The 25,287-nt window shown below is 38.6% G+C and overlaps 1 long non-coding RNA gene across 4 annotated transcripts in view; it reads right to left on the reverse strand.

Moving 5' to 3' along the window:
• LOC113886252 overlaps nt 1–25,287 on the reverse strand; it is a 1,111,906-nt gene that overhangs the window by 424,949 nt on the left and 661,670 nt on the right. The gene's annotated exons all lie outside the window — the stretch shown is intronic.

Below are 25,287 nucleotides of genomic sequence, written 5' to 3' on the forward strand. Positions count from 1 at the left end.
TAAAACTGTTTGTTCTAGTTATGTGAAAAATGCCATTGGTATTTTAATAGTAAGTGCATTGAAACTGAGAATTGCCTTGGCTAGTATGGTCATTTTAACAATATTAACTTTTCCAATCCAAGAACACAGTGAATTTTTCCATCTATTTGTGTTATCTTCAATTTCTTTCATAATTGTCTTAAATTGTTCTTAGGACAAGGCTTTTACAGTGAACAGATTTATTCCTAGGTGTTTTATTCTTCTGATGTGGAGGTAAATGTGATCATTTCTTTAATATCTCCTTCTGATAGTTTGTTTTTAGTATGTAGAAACAAAAATAATACCTATATTCCCGAGACAGTACAAGTATAAAATTAGATAATATAATGTAAGAATCTATTATTTCCAGCACAGTGCTAAGGAAATCATAGGGCATCAGTAATAGTTGAAGTAGAAGTTGCTACTCTAAACAAACATGAAAAAAAATCCATTATTTATCTACAGCCTATCATTCTTAACATATTAACATATCTTCTTCTGAATATCTTATATATGGTTATATTTTACATTATTTAAATAACCATGCAAGTTTTATTTTATTTAATTTTCTATTAAAGTATAATCACTACAAAATATTATGTATTAGAGATCTACAATATAGTGATTCACAATTTTTAAAGGTTATACTCTACTTACAGTTATTAGAAAATATTGATTGCATTCTGCATGTTATACAGTGTATCCCGTCGTTTATTTCATACCTGATAGTGTGCACCTCTTATTTCCCTACCCCTATGTTGTCTTTGCCTCCCTCACTGGAAACTACTGGTTCATTCTTTGTATCTGTTGAGTCTGCTGCTTTTGTGTTCTATTCATTAGTTGGTTTTATTTTTTAGATTCTTCATATATGTAATGGGCTTCCCTGGTGGTTCAGCTGGTAAAGAATCCACCTGCAATGTGGGAGACCTCAGTTTGATCCTGGATTGGGAAGATCCCCTGGAGAAGGGAATGTATTCTGATACATTCTCCAGTATTCTGGCCTGGAGAATTCCACTGACTGTATAGTCCATGGGGTCGCAAAGAGCTGGACATGACTGAACGACTTTCACTTTCATATATGTGATACCATGCAGTATTTGTCTTTCTCTGTCTGACTTATTTCACTGAGCATAATGCCCTTCAAGTCTTTCCATGTTGCTTCAAATGGAAAAAATTTCATTTTCAAGTAGATCGAATGATAAGTAGGGCTTGTGGTGGTAAATTTGGGCATGAAATCTGTTCGAATGTCGTAAGTACCCAGAAACTTTTGATCCAAAAGCCATGCATTATCGGCTGAACCAAGGGTCGCCATGCATGCTTGTTTCTTTTTATTTTATTCTTGTCTTACAAACAGAAAGAGCAAGGGCTTCAGAGCTAGACAGGTTTGAGAGCAATTGCTGGTTCCACTATTTATAAAATGTATTATTTGGGACTAATTATTTAACCACACTAACCTCTGTTTCCTCTTCTAAGAAGTGCCGATGATAACAGTGGCGGAGCCAGGCTGCCACCAGGCCAGCATCCAGTACTCTGTGTGAGGTGTCTAGCCAGGCGCCTGGCATCATCATTGCTAAATAACGGTACTTTGTATTATATTATCATTTAGTTATTATGGCCTGTTCATTGGGGCCTTTGAGGCCTAAGGCTTATAGTCTGGGTACTGATGCTGAGTCTCAGTGAAGACAGCACAGTCAATGGGGGGACTCAAGAACTGAGCCTGATATCAGCTACTGAGTCCGCAATTTGAGTCTCAGCGACCTAGAGACCAGAGTTCCGTATTTTCAGGAAAGAAACTGGAGGGATTTTCTTTTGGATAAACATACCATATAAACACACACACACACATACACAGATGCTGATTTTCGAGGTACCTCAAATACATTGTTGAGACCACAGCAGATAATCACCTATCTGCTGCTGCTGCTGCTGCTAAGTCGCTTCAGTCGTGTCCGACTCTGTATGACCCCATAGACGGCAGCCCACCAGGCTCCCCCGTCCCTGGGATTCTCCAGGCAAGAACACTGGAGTGGATTGCCATTTCCTTCTCCAATGCATGAAAGTGAAAAGTGAAAGTGAAGTCGCTCAGTCTTGTCTGACTCTTAGCAACCCCATGGACTGCAGCCTACCAGGCTCCTCCGTCCATGGGATTTTCCAGGCAAGAGTACTGGAGTGGGGTGCCATTGCCTTCTCCGAATCACCTATCTAGGCATGTAGAATTTTAATAAGCTTTTTTGAAATGTTAAAACATATTATATTTATTATAAACAAGTTTAAAATACTTGGCAATGAAAATAAAGTTATCTGTAGCCAGTATTAATATGTATCTGATTTAACTACCAATCAACAGAGGATGAGATGGCTGGATGGCATCACTGACTCAATGGACATGATTCTGAGTAAACTCTGGGAATTGGTGATGGATAGGGAGGCCCGGTGTGCTGCAGTCCATGGAGTCACAAAGAGTCAGACATGACTGAGCGACTAAACTGAACTGAAGCCCCTTTAGAGATCTCTTGTGTAAATCCCTACTATTATAAACGCAAAACCCTTTTTCTCAACTTAAGTTGTGACTATGCTTGCCTTACTAAGGTTTTTATTATGTTGGTAAGAGATTTTCTACTAATTTTTCTCAAACAATTTACATATTTTAGTAAATCTAATTATGTGCCCTGTGACTTTTAAGAGTTTATTACATTGCACATATCACACCTGTGCAATTTAAGCAATTACTTGTGTTCTCTACTAGCACTTAGTGAGACTACTTTGAAGTTTGTCTCAAATGCTTTTAGGCACTGACTTCTTAATAACTTATATTAATGCCAATTATTTCTAATGAAAATATGAAGGTCAGATAATACACATCAAGATTATATACTTGAGCTTGCAATCAAATATCACTGTCCTCCACTACAAAAGAGGCTTAATAAAAAAATTCGATGCAGATTCAATGTATATTAACTTCGTCAAGGTGTTTGCAAGATCAGTTTGTAACAATGCTGGATGACAGACAGGGCCGCGTGATGTATAAAACGTTCCTACTGAGAGGATGGATGGATGGTTTAACCCCAAGGTAAGGTATGGTAGCATCATTCCTATTTTATAGTAACGAAAAAAAAAAAAAAAAACTTAACTAATATATGGATATGCCAAGACTGTTCTCACATGTTTAAATTTAAGATTATCTTTCATGAAAGGTTTTTGGTCATGTGAATTACAATATTTAAGATAAATTGCATTTTAATGTCCATAAAGGGAATATGGCACAAAGGAACATTGATTTCACTTGCCAAGGACACATGGGATTCATCTTCTCTCAGGCACTGAGTCACTATATTGCTTTTCTGGGCCCTGTAAGAATAAGAGGAGTAGGGCAAAATGGTGACATTATACAAACATTTTGACTCTGGAAAATGGTTGTGCAAAGATATCCCTGAGTGAGTGGTTATCACATAGAGACCAGTCATAGTCTACTTGGGTCCACTTCGTGATCACTCTTTACTTTCCATGTTTTCCATCCAGCTGTATGATGCTAAGAGTTGGGCTTCCCTGGTACCTCAGCTGGTAAAGAATCCACCTGCAATGTGGGAGACCTGGTTTCTATCACTAGGTTGGGAACGTTCCCTGGAGAAGGGCATAGCAACCCACTCCAGTATTCTTACCTGGAGAATTCCCATGGACAGAGGAGCTTGGTGGACTACAGTCCCTGGGGTCACAAAGAGTCAGACACTTTGAGACTAACGGCTAGTCCTCAAACAACGGGAGCAGGGGAAAGGGCCTATGATTGTAATGCAAAAGTATGAGTCTGAATTCCAGTTTAATCACTTAGAAATTATGCAAATTTTTACTTTTGTGACAACACTCTGGGCTTTACCTTTCTTACCTTTAAACTTGGGATAATATTACCTCCTTGCGTAATACCTAAAAGACTGAGATTAGATTTTGAATCTAACAAAACTAATACAGGGTTCACAGCATATATGCATTCATAAAATTCTAAGTATCAGATCCCTTTCTACTGAGGAAAAGACGTAAGAAAGGATTTGAACCATGGAGAAAAGTTTGAAGTGTAATCTTTATATTAAATGGGTTGGAATGGTGATGACCAAATTCTTTCTATGTACATAAAGTATTAAGACCCTAAAAGGGAGGCTTTAGTAAGGAAATTTATTAACAGTTAAATGATAATTGAGGCAGGCACTAAAGAGAAATGGATGGAATTAAACGTGAAACTGGGTAGGGTGAAGGCATCTAGAGGCAGCCTGGTTAGTACTCCTATCTCACATATTAGAAAATCCAGTGTGGGAGTTGCTAAGTAGCCTTTCCAAGGTCAGAAGGAGTAAGTGTTAGAATGAGGACTGGAGACTAAAGTGGCTGAGAGCATTCTTAGTGCTCTCTCATTAGCCTCTTATTGTTTCTGGGCTTTTCCTTCCCTACCCATGAAGTGAATGGTGGCAGTGGTTTAGTCACTAAGTCCTGTCCGACTCTTGCATGCCCATAGACTGTGGCCCGCCAGGTTCCTCTGTCCAGCTGGTCTTTAAAGACACATCATTCTTTGAATGTCTTGTGACAGTCAACATCTGAGCCAAGGCAGACATAATGCATAATTTAATAGTTTTGAGTTATAAAGCCAAGTTCAAACCCTGCCTATTTCTCTGTAACTCTGGCAAAGTTAGCTAACTTTAAAAAAGTTCAGTTATCTTATATAAAAAACAAAAACAATAAGTGGTATATATACTAACACTCAGAGTTTACAGTTACTATATATGCAAAGTGTTTAATACTGAGCCAGGCGTAGCAAGCATGGAAAAACAGTAGATCTGATTTTTACAATTATGTTTTGCAATATTCTTATTGATTCTTTACATATTTTTATTTAGAAGCAAAAATATGGAGTTAGTTGCTTAGAAAAGCACTAAGTGAAACTTTTGCTTCAGGTCAATAACAGCTAGCTCTGGACCATTTTGTAAGCAGTCATACTTAACTTTGAATCCCCAGTGTTGCAGAGAGCCTTTAAGTGTGATTCTGGGGGCTAGCAGAGTGGGAGGAGAGCCCTTCCCACTCTACTCTTCCTGTTTATATGTGTCAAGGAGGCAAGGATCTGGTGTCTGAGAAGCTTTCAGTGAAATTCCCAACCTCAAGATCACCAAAAGTCCTTGACACAGACACCCAGGAGCATCAAAAAGAAATGAAAAAGGTTGCTCAAGCCTGTCTGAAATAACTAAGTACAAGGACCTTGGAGGATTTTTGTGAGCCACTGCAATAGATTTTAGAGAGCTAAATTTGTATTTGTCTTTACATTTTATTGCATTTCCATCTGACCACAGCCCCGACAGATGCTGCTTCAAGCTCCAAATAGTTCAACTAGTGAATCTGAAGAAGGCTCCTGGGATAGGCATCTTTTAACACTCAACTGCTTTTTTTTCACACTCTTTCTCTCTGGCTTCTCAAGGAATCATTTTCTTTTGCACTTGAAGGGGCTTTTGTGAAGTGGCCTGGAAGTAAGATTCTGCATCCATCTCAGCAAAATTAATCCAGGATGAAAACGCCAAAAGGGAACTGCTTGTTTTTATTCTGAACACTCCCTTCAGTGGTCTGAAGGCAAAAGCAAAATGCTTCCTGCCAGCCTCTGTAACTCCACAGAGGGCTATCAACACCTTCTTCCAATCTAGGTCTTCATCAAAGCTGATGGAGTCAAGTCCTTAACAAGCAGGGATTTGATCATACAATGAAAAAAAAAAATGTAGCTGATCTCATCAGTCAATGGCAAAACTACAGCTGAAGTCTTTAGAATTTATACAAAGGAATCAAGGACACAGAGGAAAAAATATTCATAAGGTGTTCAAAATGCACGCACTCAAAATGCTTGCAAGGGAGATAAAAGCATTGGTTTTAGGGTCAGATGATGGGGTCTCAGAGGCCACTTTACTAATTTACATTCATGTAGCTTTGATAACTCATTCTCTGAGCTTCAGTTTACTCATAGCTAAATGGAAATAATATTAAGATGGCAGATGTACAAAGCAGGAAGAGTGAAGAGCAGTGGGGAATGTTTAGCTTGCATGGGGACAGGTTAAAAACAAGGATGCTACATGGAGGAGGCACCTTACTTTAAAAGTTCTTGTGCTGTAACAAATTTTGACATGAATATAAGACCCTGTGTGCCCTTCTCTGTCTTCTTCTTTGTGCTCCAACATCACATTTGCACTGTGCTAAGAGCATTATTTTCCCTGTCTGCCTCCTTGCATTGTATGTGGGGTGGCAGGGGCTATAGCTGATCATGTCTTATCCAGCTTTCTATTTTTGGCATCTGCACAGGGCCTGGAACTGAGTAGCCACTTAACCAAAATTAATTTGGTGTACAGCCTAAAGAAAAAATGTCAAAGGTAGTCACTCAGTTGTGTCCAACTCTTTGTGACCCCTATGGACTGTATAGCCCACCAGGCTCCTCTCTCCATGAAATTCTCCAGGCAAGAATTCTGGAGTGGGTTGCCATTTCCTTTTCCAGACTAAGCATTATATGAATGAATGGATTCTGTCTTGTTAAAGTAAGAGAATATTAGAATTGCAAGAGAGGAGTAGCATCATCTGCTTGACCCTTCTTTTCTACACAGGGTTCCTGCAGCTCAAGGAGTCTGGCCCACATTCACACAGTAATGCAGAGGGAGATACAGAATAAGGATGTTCATCTCTAGCCTTCTGAACACAGGGCCTTCTCTACAGCATTGCACTGCCTCCGTTCATTATGCTTCTGCTGTATTCAGATGTCAGAAAATTGAGGAATCCGGGTATGCACATTTTTTTATAAAGAGTTGGTATGACTGATTTTCTCCTTTTATTTTTTGTGAAGAAATCTTTATAAAGCAACTGCAACCTTTACAGGTAACTTATATTAGGTGAAGTGGGTTCTGGGAATGTTTAAAATCCTTTGACAGCATATTTTCTGACAAAGCACATGGACCAGGTATCTCACAAAATGCTGATTCCAGACAGAGAGAAGCTAGCATTTTCTAATAAAACCTATAAGAGCATAGAGAAAAGTGTAGCATTGTATTTAGGAACTGGCTGGATTAGCTTCTGATAAATGCATGTTAGAAATCTTCATGGGTTTGTAAAAAATAATTTCACAGCTAATCTTAAGATATGTATGCAGTTGAAAGCGTATGAGCTTCTATTTTCATACTCTGGCATATAAATCAATAAACCTAGATCACACTGATTCAGGATTTGTGATAAGTATGACTGAGGAAAACTGATGTTTACTTTTAAATTATCCTAGAAAAAAAGAGCTATAAAGAAGTTTTCACATGGATTATATTGTCAGAGCAGTGATGAAATTCCTTAGGTGAAACTTTTTGTCCATTTCGCTCTAATATTAGTTTTGAGTGCAGAGCCTCTCCTATTTGAGTTCAGGTCTGTCACATAGTCATTGTAACTTGGGACAAACGTAGTGGGTTTAATTGAACATTAACTTACTGCTCTGAAGAATGGGAATAATGCTAATGACTTTGCATGTCTCGTAGGATGGCCATGAAAACTGAATGGGAGAATGTCCCTGCATTGTTAAATGAAAACATGCTCCGCTTCAGTGCAGGTTCAGCTATGATTATCACCAGTAATAATGTGACAATGATCACAAATTATTATTCCTGTCAAGAAAATCTAGACATGCCATATGTTTTTTCTTATTTTACGCTTCTGGATTTACTTGAAAATATCAAAACTATAGTTTACAACATATCATTCATTCAAAGCTGGCTGTAATTTATTCTAGCTTACTTCCTAATTAGTAAGGTTTCAGGTTTCCTCACATCTAAAATGTTCACATATGATCATCTTTGGTGGACTGAATTATCCCCGCTTCTCTACGCTGGGTTATTTTCCCTAATGGAAGATTAGGTGTATGCTTTCATGTACCTCAGAGCAACCATGTGATTTACTTTGCCAATGAAATATGGATAAATGTAACAAATGCCATTTCTAGAAGAAGTTTTGTGTACAAGCTAATGATTTTAGGTGTCCCTTTTCCCACTTCTGCCACCAAATTGCCCAAAACAGGTAGTTTTGTGAGTCTGGATTTCAGAAAGAGAATGGCATAGAATAGGGCCACACATGACCCATAATGAATGTATGATATATGTTAGAAATATATTTTGAAATAATAATTCATGTAGATTTTGAGGTCATTTGTTATCATAGAATAAATTAGCTTGAATTTACTGAACAGCATAATAGTAAATGGAACTGTTCAACCTGCTCCCTCCGTGAAATATTTCACCATCACCTACAGTATAATGGCTAACCTCCATAGCAAGAGATTTTACAATCCTTTTGCCTGATTCCTGGTAACCCTTCCCCAGCCTCATTTCCTGAATCCCTCACACTCATGCCACAATATCTGGCAGTTTCAGGCTGCTTCTGGTTGTCAGAAAGCTTCACATTGTAAATGCTTCCACGTGTGAACCTTACTTCCTCTGATCCTAGAAGATTCTCATTTTCTTGAAAACTCTAGCTCTAACCATTCTTTTTTCCAGGTAGTTGGACTTTGTATTCCTGATCCTGTCAGACATAAATAATCAATCCCCAAAGTCCTCTGTTTCCATGTTTCCTTCTATAAATAATCTTAGCACAAGATATCAAGTGTAATTATTTCACTTTAGGGGAGTAGGTCCAAGATCATATTTACTTCTCTTTTCCTGAGGATACCTGGTACAATGCAGATATTCAGTAAATGTTGATATGCATTTCCTTCATTTATTTTAAAGTGAGACAAATTAAAACACAAACTATATGTTGGAAATGGAGGGTCACATGTTGTGGCTTGAGGAGATTCACACTTCTTAAGTGTCAGTTTCTCTTGCAAAAAATGGCATTTATTGTTGTATCAGAAAATGCTCTGAAATTATGTGAGACATTAAAAGTATAAATTATTAATCATCTTTAATGTGATTTACACACATTTTTTATTAGCTCTTCCTAAGTTTGAACTGGACAAGTATGACTAGGGATTTTATGATCAGAAATCTTTCAAAAAGAAAGTCGTCTCATTTGAAAATCAATGTGTCAGAATGTAGTGAAAAAATTCTAACCTTTTCAATTTTATCTATTTTAGTTCAGTGACATACTCCTACCCTTGTAATATTCTCCTTAACTCTGTACTTTCACAAACAACTCTCTAGAGTTAAATTAGTCACATACTGGAGGGTAAGGGCAAGAGCTGTCCAAGTCACAGGCTTGTTGGGAACCTGCAGGCAAGGATTACTTTTCAAACTCCAAGGAGAGGCCCCACCTAAAATAAAACTGCTACCACTACATATACTTTAAACACCTATATGAATGACTGGCATTGTAATGCCCGCTTTAGAGATAAGGGAACTGAGGCCCAGCTTGCTGACCAGGTACTCAACACAGTGAGACGGGCAACATTTCAAGCTAGGTGCCAGACATGTGAGATCAAAAGAATGACACTGAGCTTGGAGCTTGGAAACTTCCAGTCCAGTGGGGAGAGTGCCTTATAGAGTAAGAAAAGTATGTTTTGCTCAGACTTGTAATGGAGATAAGCATCAGGTGGTGGAGGGCCAGAGCACAGACAGCAAGTTATTCTGCCTGCATTTGGGGTAGAAAGAGGGAGAGGAGTGGATGGGGTAAAGATAAAGGAAGGTGATGTTGGACTGAACTTTGAAGGATGATCAGTACCATATGGAAATGGCAGAAGACACAGCAAGAGGATTTAAAAACACACAGTGCTTTGGGGAACAATGAGTGACTTATTTTTGATGGAAGGTGGAACATACACATTGACGAGTAATCAAAAATATGGTTCCTGGTTGCACACTTTTTTAATTCTTTTTACCAACTTCTTTTGTATGTGAGTGATAAGAATGTTTAAGATCTATTCTCTTAACAACTTTCAAGTATACAGCAGAGTACCATTAACTGTAGTCATGACAGTTACTACACATTTGATCCCCAGAAGTTCATCTCATGATTGATCCCCTGTACCCTCTGACCAACCTCCCCGACTCCCCACTCCCTGTGACCTTCCATTCTACTCTCTCTTTCTATGAATCTATCCTTTTACTTTCCATGTATAAGTGAGATGATACAGTATATGTCTTGCTCTGACTTATTTCACTTAGCATAATGCCCTCAAAGTTCATCCATGTTGCTGCAAATATCAGGATTTCCTTCTGTTTTATAATTGGATATTACTATATTATATATGTATATATATATATATATATATATATATATTTCATATTTTTCTATCCTTTCATCTGACCAACAGGCAGAGTGTTTGCATGTTTTGTCTATGGTAAATAGTGCTACAATGAACACCTGGGATGCAAACAGAGATTTCACATTATGGTTGCCATTATCTTCATTACCTCCACCATAATTTGGCCTCAGGTCAAACAACAGGGAGAGAACATAGACCTGCCCATCAACAGAAAATTGGATTGAAGCTTTACTGAGCATGGCCTGCCATCAGAAAAAGATCCAGTTTCCCCCTCAGTCAGTCTCTCCCATCAGGAAGCTTCCATAAGCTTCTTATCCTTCTCCATCAGAGGGCAGACAGAATGAAAACCACAATCACAGAAAACTAACCAATCTGATCACATGGACCACAGCTTATCTAACTGAATGAAACTATGAGCCATGCTGTGTAGGGCCACCCAAGATGGATGTGTCATGGTGGAGAGATCTGACAAAACTGGAAAGTGAAAATGAAAATAAAAGTCACTCAGTCATGTCCAACTCTTTGTGACCCAATGGACTGTACAGTCCATGGAATTCTCCAGGCAAGAATACTGGAGTGGGTAGCCTTTCCTTTCTCAAAGGATCTTCCCAACCCAGGGATCGAACCCAGATCTCCTACATTGCAGGCAGATTCTTTCCCAGTAGAGCCACAAGGGAAGTCCCAAACTGGAAAGACAAAAACTGGAAAGGGAAGACCAAACTGGAAAGGAAATAGCAAACCACTTCAGTATTCTTGCCTTGAGAACACCATGAACAGTATGAAAAGGCAAAATGATAGGATACTGAAAAAGGAACTCCCCAGGTCAGTAGGTGCCCAATATGCTACTGGAGATCAGTGGAGAGATAATTTCACAAAGAATTAAGAGACGGAGCAAAAGCAAAAACAACACACAGTTGTGGATGTGACTGGTGATGGAAGTAGTTTGATGCTGTGAAGAGCAGTATTAAATAGGAACCTGGAACATTAGGTCCATGAATCAAGGCAAATTGGAAGTGGTCAAACAGGAGATGGCAAGAGTGAATGTTGACATTCTAGGAATCAGCAAACTAAAATGGACTGGAATGGGTGAATCTAACTCAGATGACCATTATATCTACCACTGTGGGCAAGAATCCCTTAGAAGAAATGGAGAGGTCATCATAGTCAACAAGAGAGCCTGAAATGCAGTACTTGGATGCAATCTCAAAAATGACAGAACGATCTCTGTTCATTTCCAAGGCAAACCATTCAATATCACGGTAATCCAAGTCTATGCCCCAACCAGTAATGCTGAAGAAGCTGAAGTTGACCATTTATATGAAGATGTACAAGACCTGCTAGAACTAATACCCAAAAAAGATGGCCTTTTCATTATAGGGTACTGGAATGCAAAAGTAGGAAGGCAAGAGATACTTGGAGTAACAGGCAAGTTTGGCCTTGGAGTACAAAATGAAGTAGGCCAAAGGCTAACAGAGTTTTGCCAAGAGAACGCACTGGTCATAGCAAACACCCTCTTCCAGCAACACAAGAGAAGACTCTACACATGAACATCACCAGATGGCCAACACCAAAAGCAGATTGATTATATTCTCTGCAGCCAAAAATGGAGAAGGTCTATACAGTCATCAAAAACAAGACCAGGCGCTGACTGTGGCTCAGATCATGAACTCCTTATTGCCAAACTCAGACTGAAATTGAAGAAAGTAGAGAAAACCACTAGACCATTCAGGTATGACCTAAATCAAATCCCTTATGATTATACACTGGAAGTGACAAATAGATTCAGGGGATTAGATCTCATAGAGTACCTGAAGAACTATGGACAGAGTTTCATGACATTATACAGGAGGCTGTGATCAAAACCATCCCCAAGAAAAAGAAATGCAAAAAGGCAAAATGGTTGTCTGAGAAGGCTTTAGGAATAGCTGAGAAAAGAAGAGAAGCCAAAGGCAATGGAAAAAAGGAAAGATATACCCATATGAATGCAGAGTTCCAAAGAATAGCAAGGAGAGATAAGAAAGTCTTCTTCAGTGATCAGTGCAAAGAAATAGAGGAAAACAATAGAATGGGAAAGACTAGACATCTCACCAAGAAAATTAGACATATTAAGGGAACATTTCATGCAAAGATGGGCTCAATAAAGGACAGAAATTGTCTGAACATAACAGAAGTAGAAGATATTAAGAATAGGTGGCAAGAATATACAGAAGAACTATACAAAAAAGATCTTCACGACCCAGATAGTCACAATTGGGTGATTACTCACCTAGAGCCAGTCATCCTGGAATGTGAAGTCAAGTGGGCCTTAGGAAGCATCACTACAAACAAAGCTAGTGGAGCTATTTCAGTTGAGCTATTTCAAATCCTAAAAGATGGTGCTGTGAAAGTGCTGCACTCAATATGCCAGCAAATTTGGAAAACTCAGCAGTGGCCACAGGACTGGAAAGGTCAGTTTTCATTCCAATCCCAAAGAAAGGCAATGCCAAAGAATGTTCAAACTATTGCACAATTGCACTCATCTCACACGCTAGTAAAGTAATGCTCAAAATTCTCCAAGCCAGGCTTTAACAGTACATGAACCTGAACTTCCAGAGGTTCAATCTGGATTTAGAAAAGGTGAGAGAACAAGAGATCAAATTGCCAACATCCATTGGATCATTGAAAAAGTAAGAGAGTTCCCGAAAAATATCTACTTCTGCTTTATTGACTATGCCAAAGCATTTGACTGTGTGGATCACAAAATGTGGAAAATTCTTCAAGAGATGGGAATACAAGACCACCTTATCTGCCTCCTGAGAAATCTATATGCAGGTCAAGAAGCAAGAGTTAGAACTGGATATGGAACAACAGACTGGTTCCAAATCGGGAAAGGAGTACATCAAGGCTGTATATTGTCACCCTGTTTATTTAACCTATATGTAGATTACATCACAAGGAAGCCAGGCTGGATGAAGCACAAGCTGGAATCAAGATTGCTTGAGAAATACAAATAACCTCAGATATGCAGATGGCACCACCCTTATGGCAGAAAGTGAAGAAGAACTAAAAAGCCTCTTGATGAAAGTGAAAGAGGAGAGTGAAAAAGGTGGCTTAAAACTCAACATTCAAAAACTAAGATCATGGCATCCGTTCCCATTACTTCATGGTAAATAGATGGGGAAACAATGGAAACAGTGAGAGACTTTTTTTTGAACTCCAAAATCACTGCAAATGGTGATTGCAGCCATGAAATTAAAAGACACTTGTTCCTTGGAAGAAAAGCTATGACCAACCTAGACAGCATATAAAAAGCAGAGACATAACTTTGCCAACAAAGGTCTGTCTAGTCAAAGCTTTGGTTTTTCCAGTAGTCATGTATGGATGTGAGAGTTGGACTATAAAGAAAGCTGAGTGCCTTAGAATTGATGCTTTTGAACTGTGGTGTTGGAGAAGATTCTTGAGAGTCCCTTGGACTGCAAGGAGATCCACCCAGTCCATCCTAAAGGAGATCAGTCCTGAATATCATTGGAAGGACTGATGCTGAAGCTGAAACTCCAATACTCTGGCCACCTGATGTGAAGAACTGACTCATTGGAAAAGACTGTGATGCTGGGCAAGATTGAAGACAGGAGGAGAAGGGGAAGACAGAAGATGGGATGGTTGGATAGTATCACTGACTCAATGGACATGAGTTTGAGTAAGCTCCAGGAGTTGGTGATGAATTGGGAAACGTGGCGTGCTGCAGTCCATGGGGTTGCAAAGAGTTAGACACGACTGAGTGATTGCACTGAATTGAATGTTTGAATCCAATCTAAGTAGCCTTTCTAAACAACATCTCTATCATGATGGATTAACTTGGCCAGGAGGTACAGACTTATGAAAAGGACATTCTCATCCCTTAAAGGATAAGGGCAGTCAAGAGGAAACCAGTCTAAAATTCTATGGAACCAGGCCTCCATTGTCCATCCAAGCCAGTTACCAAAGGAACCAAAATTGCCTTGGTCTCCAGGCATCTTAATCATTTACACAGCCAGACACACAGAGACCACATTGTCTAGCTAAGTGACCATAGACCACTGGATGGGCTATCACATGACATGCTGAATTTAATTTATTTTAAAAAAATTTAATGGAAAATATTTACAATATAATCTTTTTAAAATATGGAAATAAAATTGTAAGCTATATGATTTCAACCTATGAAAACCAGGCATAACCTTAAAACAGTTTTAAAAATTAGAAGGAAATATATTAACATTGCAAAAGTTGATATCTCTGCATGGTAGTTCTCTGATTTTTTATTTTATTTCCTGATAAGCATGCCCTCAATGATTTTTTTCTAGAATGGGTATGTAGATTTATAATCACACATATAGAAAATACACATTGCTAAAAGTGAACCTATAAAATAACACAGATGAGCATCACAGCTTGTGTTTGGTAAGATTACTTTTGTTTACAGTAGGTAATGCAGTCCACTCACCAGATTTAGACATTCTCATTGGAAATAAGTGAATCTTATTATCAAGAGTGCTTCATGAAATGGTTATGATTTAACTTGATCAACCGTTCTACTTTAAGAACTGCCTTAATGCCTTAAACAAGGCAGGACTTGGTTGACCTTTTATATAGGATTAAAGCACCCTATAATTAACTTTTTTATATACTGAGTTAAAACTTAATGAAAACGTGAGGTGAAATGCCAAGACTTAATTTGCAGACTCCTTTCCTTTTACACATCATGAGCTGCTAAGGGTTAGTTTACTGCTCTTTTTCCTCTCAGGCACATTTTTCTGATCAGACTACGATTTGCTAAATCCATCCAGGTAGCCCATTCAGAAAGAGAACACAGGAAAAGAACACAGAGATGTGGAACCAAGAAAGAAAGGGTGGAATTCAAGCTTCTGGGGATGGCAAATGCCTGGGAACTCTGACTTGGGAGTCAAACCAAATTAAACTCTAATCTCAGCCCTTAGTGTAATTGTAGGCATATCACTTAATCTTTAAACCCCAATTTGTATTCTCTTAAAAAGGGAATAATGATAAGTGTGTATGTGTGTGTGTGAGTGAGCTCAGTTGCTCAGTTGTGTCTGACTGTTTGCAACCCCATCAGCTGTAGCCTGCCATGCTCCTCTGTCCATGGAATATTCCAAACAAGAATACTATAGTGGTTGCCATTTCCTACTCTAGGGAACCTTCCCAACCTAAGGATCGAATCTGCATCTCCTTGCATCTCCTGCATTAGCAAGAAGATTCTTTATCACCGTGCCACCTGGGAAGCCCCCAATTAATAATAAGTGTACCTTAGAGAATTAGCTGAAGACTGAACAGGCCAGTATTCATAAAATATAACTGGCACATTCTTAAGGGCACAGCAAAAATTAATTGTTGATTTGTTGAAGACTCTTGATGTGTGGCTCATGATTGTGCCTCCAACTTCACGTCACACATTTTTCAGCATTATCACTCTTCCCACTTCCGGTACCTTTAGTCTAAGTCACCAGAAATGCTTGCCATTTCTTAAACATCTTACTATTTCCCACCTACCGCCAAAGCTATTGTTTTCTTGCAAAATCCAATCTCCTTTTCTTATACAACAGTATAATTTTCACTTGACACATTGTCTTTAGGAACATACACCACAAACCCCAGCCTCCTTTGCAGTTACGCCCCTAGCTTTTGGAAAATTAGATATACAGTGATTCTGTAGAATCTTAACGCAGAATTTGGACACATCCTTTGCCCCTGTTTTTCTTCTTTCCTTTATCTTGCTATCAAAATAAAGATATGAACTTGGACCAAGAGATGAGGGTCATGCCCAGAGGTAGTAAAAAAGTGAGTTAGAAAAAGCCTCAATCCCCAAGGACTAAGCTGGTTCTGGAACAGTCTTTGAGAAAATAAATAAACATCTGTCTTGCTTAATCCACTATCATTTGATGCTCCCCTGGTACTTATAGGCAAACTTAATTCTACCTGAGAGTGCCAAGCTCTTCACATATGAAAATGCTACGTAAATGCTATTTCTTGCACCTATTTTTCATAGAAGTTGTTGACTGCTTTCCATAAACATGCAACCTCCTCCAGGATTCCTTCCCAGATTCCACAGGCAACTCTTGGCATGTACGGCGTCCCTACCATGGCATTGTTCACCATGCATTTTAATGATCACTTTTCTTGACTATTTCCCTTTCTACACTGTGAGATCCTTAGGGGCTAACTGTTGTTTCTTACTTATTTCTTGATTACGCATGCTCTCTGGAAAGTTCGATCCAGACAGGTACTAGAAACATGTTCAATAAATAAATAAGTAGATGAATGAATGACTGGTTGGGAAAAAAAAAAATCCATATAAATTTCTCCATTACTAGTCAGCCAAGGTCCTCACATCACTCAATTTTCTTCTCATCTACTTACCACCACCGCCCACCCCCACCTCCCAGCCATAGAAAGGAGTTGCTTCAAGCAGTGAGTTACAATTGCCTTCAGACTTCCTTAGTCACATCAGAATGCCCTCTTTCAAGGTTCACAGTAAATTCCTATTGATTTTTTTCTAACCAGAAATCTCGGATTCACTGATGTGACTGCAAAGGAAAGTAGGAGGAACAGTATGAAATTCATTCCCTACCTAAATCTTCATTACCTTCTGCTGTTCTTGTTCCAAGAAGATTCAATTACGTATTACACTCACAAGTTCTTTTTTTTTAACCTTAGGGCTGCTTATGAAAAATTAAACTAGTTACATAAAAGAGATTATATTGCTCTTCTTCCACATCTCAGTGGGGAAAAAAAAATGAATCATCAGAAACTAGAATAGACCAATACAAGTTATTTTGATTTAAACCTCAGATTAGTTCACTGGTGGGGTTTATGTGCTAGTCTATTGCTACTACAAATTTTCCTAAAATATCAATACAAAAATGTGATTAGATCTTCTTTCAAGGTTTTATTTCCTCCAATCTACAGAATATAAATTGCTTTCTAAAGACTCTCTTTACCTTACTGAATAATCCATATTGCTTAAATTTTTATATGTGGTAAATACAGCCCTGGCTACATTATCATAGCTCAGACATGTTTAAATTCAGATTCAATTGGCTCCAATTATGGTGACTTCAGCCAATCGAAAAGGGATTTGAATCTGAAATATATGTTTTCAATGGTTCAGAGGATTTTAGAATTTTGAACTCTGCTTTCTCAGTTAGCTTCTTTAAGTGATATGGAAACAAGTAAGGAGAACAGAGGCTCACCTTGATTACAGCATAACTCGAACTTAACTACTGGTAAAGATGATTCACAAAGCCTTCAAGCAATTTGAGCTATAAAGTATGTAAACTCTTTATAGACCAGGGCCCAATCTATCCATATCATTTTATACTTGAGGGACTTCCTATTCCATTCAGTTCAATTTAACAACTTTTTGAGTGCCTACTAGGGGCCAGTCACTGCCTGGTAGTGGGAGGAATTGTCTCAGGTAAACAGTGCAGCTCGGTAGATAATTACAACAGTCTAGCAACTTAGTCCATGGGGTCGCTAAGAGTCGGACAAGACTGAGCGACTTCACTTTCACTTTTCTCTTTCATGCATTGGAGAGGGAAATGGCAACCCACTCCAGTGTTCTTGCCTGGAGAATCCCAGGGATGGGGGAGCCTGTTGGGCTGCTGTCTATGGGGTAACACAGAGTCGGACACGACTGAAGCAACTTAGCAGCAGCAGCAGCAACTTACAAAAGGAAAAGCACAGAAATTAATGAGCAGCAGGTAAGAGGCAACTAGCCCAGGTGTGGCTGAATACATGTATCCTTTCCAGAAGACCTGATATCTATATTGAAATTGTAAAGACACGCTGTGATTATTCATGTACAATGGTGAAGGGGGAAGGTATTCCACACAGAAGAGATATTGGGAGGAAAGAGATGAAGCAGGAGAGGTAGGAACTGGCTAAATTATCCACCATCTCTTCTACTTCATAATTTTGGGCCTGGATCAGCTGAGTACACAGATCTCCTGTGGACTGAGGAGCAGGAATCATTTTCTGTCCCAGCCTGAGAGGGAACACAGAATAGTATAGTGAGTAGGTATACAGGCTCTATAATCAGGCCATCAGGGTTTGAAAACCAGCCCAACTATTTCAGTCACTTATCCACATATTTATTATTTAATCAAGAGTCATTTATTGATAGAGAAGGAAATGGCAACCCACTCCAGTATTCTTGCCTGGAAAATCCCATGGACAGAGGAGCCTGATGGGCTACAGTCCATGGGGTCGCAAGGGTCAAACTTAGCGACTAAACCACCATTTATTGAATGTTCACTGTGTGCCAGGAATTGTTCAAGCACTTGGAATACCACCAGGAACAACACTGACAAAACTCCTGCCCTCATGAAGCTTATAGTCTACTGCTGCTGCTGCTGAGTTGCTTCAGTCGTGTCTGACTCTGTGCGACCCCATAGAAGGCAGCCCACCAGGCTCCGCCGTCACTGGGACTCTAGATAAAAAACATAAATAAATAGATTATTTGATACTTTAGAGCAGTTTATAAGTGGGAGTGCCATGGAGGAGGGAGCTGGTATTGTAATTTTAAGTGGCGTGGTTAGAGTGGGCTTCAATGAGCAGGTGACATCATGAGCAAAGACTAGAAAGAGATGAAGGAATGCATTTCTTAAGGTGAAACCGTGTCCTGCTTTAACTGTTGGCAAGCTCACATCTCTGCTTCAGTTTGTCTATCTGCAAAATGAGAATAATTGTAAAAATGAAGTCATAAGGTTGTCATAATAATTAAATGAGTTAATACACGTAACTTTGACTGGAGTAGTGTTTGAAACAGATAAGGATTTTTCTAAGTACTTGAGGCTATAATTGTTGTTATTGTTTAAATTGGGTCCTTTATGCCCCATGGCCCACCCCCTCCTTTCAGAAAGTCTGCAAGAAGTCATTCCTGCTGTCTCTCCTTCCCTCCCTCTCATTGGCCTAATATGACACTAAATATTATTTGGTATCTAAAGGATGTCCTCCGTCTCTGCCCTCCTGCCTTCTCCACTGCCAGGATCCTAATCCAAGGCGATGGAGATTACACAAAAGCCTCCCAGGTTGTTGCCTTTTCTGTTCTATTTCAGTCCATCCTCAACTCAGCTCTTGTTTTAGCATAAATCAGATCACATTACATTCCCGCATAAACCTCCAGTATCTTTCCATTGTACTACTAATAAAATTTGAATCCATTCTCCCAATCTACACAGCAATGGAGTACAGAGCTGGTTTGGCTCAGTCCTTCCTTGGCTCTTCTGCACTGGTCAAACCGACTTTCTCATGGTTACCTGCAGAACTTGAGCTTGTTCCCGCCCTTGGGAATGTCTTCTTATTCTTCCCACAACCTAAAGTGGCCTCCCTACTCAAGTGGCCCTTGCTTAGGTGGTTCTTACTTGTGATTCAAGTGTCAGCTTCAAAGTCATCTCCTCATAGAGACTTTCAGGAGCCACTCAATCCAGGGTTGACGTCCAGTCACTCTCCAACATATTAGCCTGCACTGTTTCTTGAAGGCGTTACTTTTCTGTTTAGTATTTGTATCTGTATCTGTCTCTTGGCTACCTGAAAGCAAGAGCACACATCTTTTTTGCCTTGCTCACCCTTGTTTCCCCAGGGCCTAGTACTGCAACGAATCCTTTTAAATGAATCGGTGAATGGATGAGCAGCCTTGTCTTGGCTGAAGTTTCAGAGATGAGTAAGACATTGAATTTTCTCTACATCAGAGTCTACCCAGGAACGAATGCTGGTCGTTATTGCCAAGATGAAGAGGGAAGCCTAATACACCAGTTGCAGTCTCTTCAGACGCCTTTGATTTCTGCTGTTTTGTGAACTCGGAGAAGGCAATGGCAGCCCACTTCAGTACTCTTGCTGGAAAATCCCATGGATGGAGGAGCCTGGTAGGCTGCAGTCCATGGGGTCGCTAAGAGTCGGACACGACTGAGTGACTTCACTTTCACTTTTCACTTTCATGCATTGGAGAAGGAAATGGCAACCCACTCCAGTGTTCTTGCCTGGAGAATCCCAGGGACGGGGGAGCCTGGTGGGCCGCCGTCTATGGGATCGCACAGAGTTGGACACGACTGAAGTGACTTAGTAGCAGTAGCAGCATTCTATGAACTGCTGAGGACCATTTTGTACATTGAACTATGTAACCATTTCCTTTGTTCTGTTGATACTACCTCATTATTTTTGCACATGTTTATGATACATTTTCTTACTTTATCTGACTGGAAAACTCCAAGTATTACTTAAGAACCAACTTATGCATCACCTACTATAAAATTATTTTTCTGAACTACCTGTTCTGTGCCAACTTTGAAATTCCTACAAACCTCAGTTTTGGTATTTGTCCTGTTGGGTTGCAACTCTTTATCTACAGATATTTCTTCCCCATACAATATGAGGATTCTTTGAGAGCAAGGAAAATATAATAATCTTTGTACCAAAACACTTCATGCATAATAGGTGCTCAGTGCTTAGTGGGTGAGTTGATGAGGGACAGGTTATCTTCTATTCATCAGACATACCAGATGGTGTTGTAACAATTGTGCTGATGTGATCAGCAGTCTAAACCCAGAATCTGAAGTTTCAACTGGTACACCCTTTTTGAAAGAGGATCCATGTATTCATATTTGTGGTAGATTGGTTTTAATAGAATTTTGATGCAGGAATGGGCTTAATAGTATGAGCTGTAAAAATTGAGCTCATATTTAATCTTCAAATGGAGTTCTGTCCATTTAATTGTCAAATCAATAAATGAACTGAATTGCCTCAGGAAAATTGCAATTCATCCTAAAGCTGAAATTAAATATTATAGAATAAAAGATAGCTTTGTGTCACAAATGTCTATATCTGATGTAGATAAAGACACATAAATCTCTCTCTCAATCCTTTAAATGGGTCATAAAATATGCAGTTCAAACACAACTAACACAAATGGGCCAAAATGTATAAATAGTTTGTAATGCAATCTTAAAAACATCTTTTTAAGGTTATTTATGGGCAAGGATAAACTCAGTTTTGCAGAAGATAAAGCAAAGCATAAATGATGCCAGTACTCATCATGTTATACTTTCATTCAATTAAACCAAAGGTCTTTACAAAAAGATTTTAAGGTGATTTACAAAAGTCATAGTAGTAAAAAGAAACATATCAGATATAATTACAAAAGTTAGAATTATGGATTTTTTAAAAGAAGCAACTTTAGCTGTTTTGAAATTGTCACTGGAGCTCTGAGCTAAATTTTTTTTTAAAATTCAGTTTGTGTTTTCTGTCAGCAATGACAAAAAGAGAAGCACAATATTATACATATCTCTACCAGTAAAGAGGATTTTCTGCTCCGAGAAAATAAATGGCTTTCCTAATATTAACAGGAAACCTAATATTAATTAGGTGTTCCTAATATTCTAAGATAAACTTACCACCTACAGAATTTAACATGAGATCATGTACCCTAGTATACAATGTTTTTGGAATCAATTAATACAATTTACATAGTAGCAATAATATTAATATTAATATTGGGAGGCTTTCCTCACAGCTCAGGCGGTAAAGAATCTGCCTGCAATGCTGGAGACCTGGGTTCGATTCCCATGTCGGGAAGATCTCCTGGAGAAGGAAATGGCAACCCACTCCTGTATTCTTGCCTGAACAATCCCATGGACAAATGAGCCTAGCAGGCTATAGTTCATGGGGTCACAAGAGTCCAACACGACTTAGCGACTAAACCACCACCACCAATTATATTAATATTAACGCTACCAATAATAATCAGAGTAAGAATACAGACTAGATATTCATGGAATATCCAGCATATGCCACACTGTATTTTAAGAATCTTATGGAAACCACTGCTTTCCTATAATTTCAAGATCACTGTTTTGTAAATGAGAAGTTTTCAAGATAACACCATTAACAACATTTTTCTGTTTTACTTCAAGATTCATATATTTCCCACCATGATATTTCTATAAAAAATGCAGAAATGGTAATAGTCCAGGTTGCAAAATTAACATAAAAGTTATTTGTTAAAAAGCATATTGCTTTCTGCTGGTTTAAGCTGATATAAGAAGAAAACTTAAGACTCCTTTAGGAGTAGATGGATAATATTCACTAAAACACTATTCTTCTTTGCTTTTATAAGTAGCTGAGTAAGCAGGTAGTTTGTATTTATACTCTGACAAGATCATGGAATACCAACATACAGAGTCCAATTCAGTGGTGCTGAACAACCACTCTGCTAGGTGCTTATGTCTCACTCGAGCTTACTATAAAGGGTCATTATCTATGCTCCTACTCATCATTTGCTAATACTTGGTGAAAATAATATCTACTATAGTATAAGTATTGTACTGAGTATGTAACTCTGTATAAAAATGCAAGTGGAAGAGTCAGCATTCATTATGAGTTGAAAATCCTACCCAATAATCTGACCACACATCTCTATAACTTGTATGTACACTGGGAGGTTTAGCGTCTATTGGAAATATTTAACAGAGTTTTATATTAATAATTTACAAGTTTTTGCATAAGCACACAGAAATAGATACATACATTAATATAACTTAATTCAAACTTCTATCATTCATGCTCCTCAAACCGTGAAGTATCACAATTGCCAAATCAAAGCCAATTGTTCTCACATGCACTGGCACAAGACAAGTGACAATTATCTTCATTTGGAAAAGATAACTTGATGACATTTAATGCAACAATTAGCATATTCCCAAGCAATAAAAGGATATATGAGATCACAGATAATTCCCTCGTTTATTTCTTTGTCCATCCACAACAATCTACAATCAATGCCCTCTACAACAGAAACTCAAAAATTTTCCAGCTAGAAAACAAATGTTCAATTGGATAGAAATTGTACTTCAAACATCATCTACTCCAGAATGTTACAATTTGTGAAAATTGCTTTGGAGCTTTTACCTCTGGGTGTGAAAAGGAAATGTCTCGTTATAATCAGTCACAGGAATGTACTTCTATCCAGCATTATGGCACTTCCTCTCACAGGGAGATTTTGGAACAGGTAAGGTAAACTTCCTGAATGCAATTATCCAGCATTAAAGAGCACTATTATCAATATTTTATCCTCACCTGAATAAGCACAAAGGTAAGAATCATGCTACCTAAATTGCCAGAGTCAGTCCTTTGCACTTCTCTTTTGCTTACCTGATGTGTGGCTTTGGAATTTAAGCCTAATTGTCCTCAGTTGGAAGTAAATAGCAAATTCTTCCAAGCAGGCAGTAACACTCGAGAGTTATAAATGCCTAGAGCTTGCAGTCGCCAGCACCTGCTGTTCCCCACAGTAACTCTGTAATGGGTAGTTCCTTCAGAAGACTAGTATGCTGGTTGTATTATCAAAACATGATTTTTTTTAATTTATTTATCTGAAAAGGACTAGGTGATACTGAGTTGCTATTATACATAGATCAGCAGAAAGGTTATTTCATAGCAGGGATTTATTTTATGCTGTCAGAAAGAAAGAATACTCTAAATAAATTGAAACCAGACTTTATTGGTTTCTCCCTTCCAAGAAGAGGAAATTATTTTGCTGGGGTGATGTAGAATCATGAACACAGTGTTATTACTCCTCTGGATGCTTTGTTTAGTAGACAAGGAAAGGAATGAAATTAACATTTATTGAGTTCCTATAGAGAAGCATGGTACTGTACTTGGCGTCTCTGTGGGTGATATTTCATTGCAATTCTATAGGAACACCAAGAGGTAGGCGTCATAATTCTATTTTTCCAGAAAAAAATAAGAGTAGCATTTGACATTTACTGAGGGCCTACTATGTGCAGGCCAGTCATATCAGTCAATATGTCAGATTCTTCTCCTTGAACAACCATGATGATCCTTATAACAATCCATTCAGCAGACAGTAGGTGGGAACAACAGTAAAATGTCCATGAAGAATATGGAGGTAAATGAAACAAACTGACCAATATGAATTATCTAGTAAAATTCATATGCTTTTTATAATTAAATTTTTGTGTAAGGATATATCTAACATCACTCTTAATTCCAAATAATTTAGGAATAATTTCGGAGACCTAGGTAAGTGACAGTTTTAATTCAATTAGCAGAAACCAAATAAATTTCAGTATAACCTAATTAAAATCTGTATAAACAACTACAAATTGGCTAATCTAGAGTAGAACCAAAATGTAAAGAACAGGTATAATTTTGCTATTTGACAGAGTGGTCTATGGTTTCAGAAATTCCAGTATGTCTCCCAGAAGAGAGGAAGTTTCCAAGAGCACATGTGAAAATCACTGAACTTGAGATTAAAAAGAAAAAAAAAGTGTCAAAGGTTTTCACTATTCAAGGAATATGAATACAAACACCTCTGCTTCCATGACAAGCGTACTTATCAAAGGTTTAGGCACCCTCAAGGTCATCAACTCATCTTCAGAGGAGAAAAGAACAGATTTCCTTAACATTAAATAAGACTTCTGAGTCCTAAGTTTTGGCTTTCCAGCCAATATTCTGGATAAATATTCAGGACGATAACATCCTGGGGTCAGAGTCTGGACAATGTCCCCAAAAGGCAGCATTTCCGTCTAAAGCGTGATTTACAATTTTCATCACAAATTAATAACTGATTATTTCTTCTCTCTCTCTCTCACCGCCTCTCCTTCTCTCATAAACACACACACACACACACACACACACTCTCCTCATAGACCTCTGTCTCCTAGAGTAATGAAAACATTACAAATGTGCCCAAAAGTTTGAATTCTGGGTCAGCCATAACACTGTCACCAGACCTCAGATGAAGACAAATCCCCTCAAAGTCAGCGTCTCCTTGGTTTCCTACCAAATGGCCCACTTTGTCCGTGCTAAGAGGACCATGGTAGTTTTCTGGTAAGGGGTGTGTGTTGAAAGGGATGACGGGTGCCTGCCTAGGTCCCATATGGCAAACCCTGATTAGTGCAAACCAATCACAGTAACTCCACTCCCCTTGACTAGTGATTGCCTTAGTCCTGGCAGGGAGATGCAAATCTGATGCTTCCAGCCAG

The sequence above is a fragment of the Bos indicus x Bos taurus genome, chromosome 29 (assembly GCF_003369695.1).
Source record: "Bos indicus x Bos taurus breed Angus x Brahman F1 hybrid chromosome 29, Bos_hybrid_MaternalHap_v2.0, whole genome shotgun sequence".
Lineage (NCBI taxonomy): Eukaryota > Metazoa > Chordata > Mammalia > Artiodactyla > Bovidae > Bos > Bos indicus x Bos taurus.